The 2,810-nt window shown below is 44.8% G+C and overlaps 1 long non-coding RNA gene across 1 annotated transcript; it reads left to right on the forward strand.

The window, feature by feature from the left end:
• The first annotated feature begins 215 nt into the window (after positions 1–215).
• LOC147357022 (uncharacterized) lies at positions 216–2,195 on the forward strand. The gene is made up of 2 exons (XR_015143729.1): positions 216–555; positions 1,530–2,195. It is a non-coding gene; the product is annotated as an uncharacterized LOC147357022 (long non-coding RNA).
• Positions 2,196–2,810: the final 615 nt, after the last annotated feature.

A 2,810-nucleotide genomic window follows, 5' to 3' on the forward strand; every position in this document is an offset into this window, starting at 1 on the left:
AAAGGGCAATGGAGACTGGGGAAGGCAGGCCAGGGAAGCGAGACGCACCAGGGCGCAGCCCCAGGGATCAGAGGACAGGACGGACGAGGCACCAATGAAGTGCTGCCACGTAGGCCCACGTGGCATAGACATGGCAGAGGCATAGAACCAACAGTGGAGGTGGGGTGGCCGCCAGCTAATGCGAGGGGCCCGGAAGTCATTCTGAATGACCCGGAAGCGAAGCTGCTTCTGCCTCAGGACACGGAATCTCACCGCAAGAAGCCTCCAGCGCAGGAGCGGTCCCCTGGCACCCAGGATGTCTATTGACCTTCCTGGCCCCCATGGAGCCCCCGTATCGGGGCTTGCGCCCACCACCGCCAACACCCAGAGCCACAAATGGCCCAGGAGAGCACTTTCCCGCCGTGTACCGGTGCCTCTACGGCCCTCACATGCAACTTGCTGTGCCCAGCTTCCCCCCTCGGGGACCGAGGGCACTTCTGTGCCCGGAGACACCACCAGCCATGGAGGCCAGGGAAGGACACCACATGAGGCAAGACCGGTTAGGTCCTAAACAGGGTAAGGGGGCACTGGGCGGTCACCTGTGTCGGGTGGGCCGGGAGCGGGGAAAAGCTGGAAGTGACGGGGAAGAGCAACAAACACGCACAGGGAGGGCCGGCGGACAGGAGCACGTGCGCTGTCTGGTGATCAGAAAGACTGAGTCACGGCCGGCCACCTAGTTTTCAAGTAGGAATATTGCTATTTTTAAACAAAAACACGTCCACACCTGTTAAAGGATTTTGAGAGGCAGGTTGGAACCGCTCACCCTTATATATACTATCAGCTGACTGAGTAGAATGATTTGAATTTGTTTCATGAATATAAAGATATTTTGCTGCTTTGTTTTCCTAACGTATACTACAGATTTACACTCCAAATAGTAACAGAGATGAATTTCAGGTGTTTAATACATTCATCACCTTTTGGTAATTTTTTTTCTTTTTTGTTTTATTCATCCTGTTGAGTATGTAATGGGTCCTAATTTTCTTAAATACATATTTTTCCTGATGACTAATGGTATTATGCAAGTAAGCTTTTGGGTCATCACGTTCTTTTGCCAACTTTTGTTGGGTTATTTGCCTTATTAGTACATTAAACTTCTTTATAATTGGGACCATGAGTCTTTTCTTAGAATAATATATATTTCAAATAACTTTATTCATACTTTGTTCTGTGTATTTACTCAGAAAATGCATTTGGTAAGCAGAAGTTCTTATTTATAATATATTTCAGTTCCTTATATTTTCCTGTGTAGTTATTACTTTTCAAATCCTGGATAAGAAAAAATTCCTACTCCAAAATTTTGAAAATGTTTCCTTATGCTTTATCTTCTAAGAGACAATTCTATTATTGTTTGCACTTATATCTAAAATCTATCTAGAATATATTTATGTGTTTAGTGTGAGGTTGCTGTTGTTTAGTCACTAAGTCCAACTCTTTGTGACCCCATGGACTATAGCCCTCCAACCTCCTCTGTCCATGTAATTTTCCAGGCAAGAATACTGGAATGGGTTGCCATTTCCTCCTCCAAGGGATCTTCCCAACCCAGAAATAGAACCTGTGTCCCCTGTCTCCTGCTTGGCAGGTGGATCATTACCACTGAGCCACCTGGGAAGCCCTTAGTATGAGGTAGGTGGTTACATTATTATTATTTTTCCTGTGTACTTATTTAAACAAACTCATTCAATTTCTTAAAAATAGTACAATTTCCTCTCACTTCACTGCAGTGGAACATTTCTTACACATAACATAACTTTGTAAAGTATTAATGTATCTTTGTCTGGCTTCTGTTTTACTGGCCATTTTTTTTCTTCCTATTTTTACACTAATGCTTCACAATCTTATTTACCAGTGGTTTATAAGAGCCTTGATATCTGGTGGTAAATGATGATGATACCAGCAATTGATGTACCGGGCTCCTCTGTCCCTGGGATTCTCCATGCAAGAACACTGGAGTGGGTTGCCATTTCCTTCTCTAATGCATGAAAGTGAAAAGTGAAAGTGAAGTCGCTCAGTAGTGTCTGACTCTTAGCCACCCCATGGCCTGCAACCTACTAGGCTCCTCCATCCATGGGATTTTCCAGGCAAGAGTCCTGGAGTGGGGTGCCATTGCCTTCTCCAAAATTGTGTTTACTAATCTTTATAATAAAGAAACTACTTAATCAGATGGTTGTATTGATGGCTATGATGATGTATGTTAATATTTTGAAAAATACAATATTCTTTGAAAATGTATGTATGTATATACACTCTTGAGAGTCCCTTGAACTCTCAAGATCTTGAGAGCTCAAGGAGATCCAACTAATTCATCCTAAAGGAAATCAGTCCTGAATATTCTTTGGAAGGACTGATGCTGAGGCTGAAGCTCTAATACTTTGGCCACCTGATGCGGAGCACCGACTAATTGGAAAAGGCCCTGATATTGGGAAGGATGGAAAGCAGGAGGAGAAGGGGACAAAAGAGGATGAGATGGTAGGATGGCATCACTGACTCAATGGACATGCGTTTGAGCAAGCTCCAGGAGTTGGTCATGGACAAGGAAGCCTCATGTGTTGCACTCCATGGGATTACAAGGAGTTAGACATGACAGATGGAGAAGACAATGGCACCCCACTCCAGTACTCTTGCCTGGAAAATCCCATGGATGGAGGAGCCTGGTAGGCTGCAGTCCATGGGGTCGCTAAGAGTCTGACACAACCGAGCGACTTCACTTTCACTTTTTGTGAAAGACACTCAGTCGTGTCTGACTCTTTGCGACCCCATGAACTGCAGCA

This window comes from Bos grunniens, chromosome 16 (assembly GCF_055505025.1).
Source record: "Bos grunniens cultivar Pamir isolate PY7600 chromosome 16, Bosgru_T2T1.0, whole genome shotgun sequence".
Classification (NCBI taxonomy): Eukaryota; Metazoa; Chordata; class Mammalia; order Artiodactyla; family Bovidae; genus Bos; species Bos grunniens.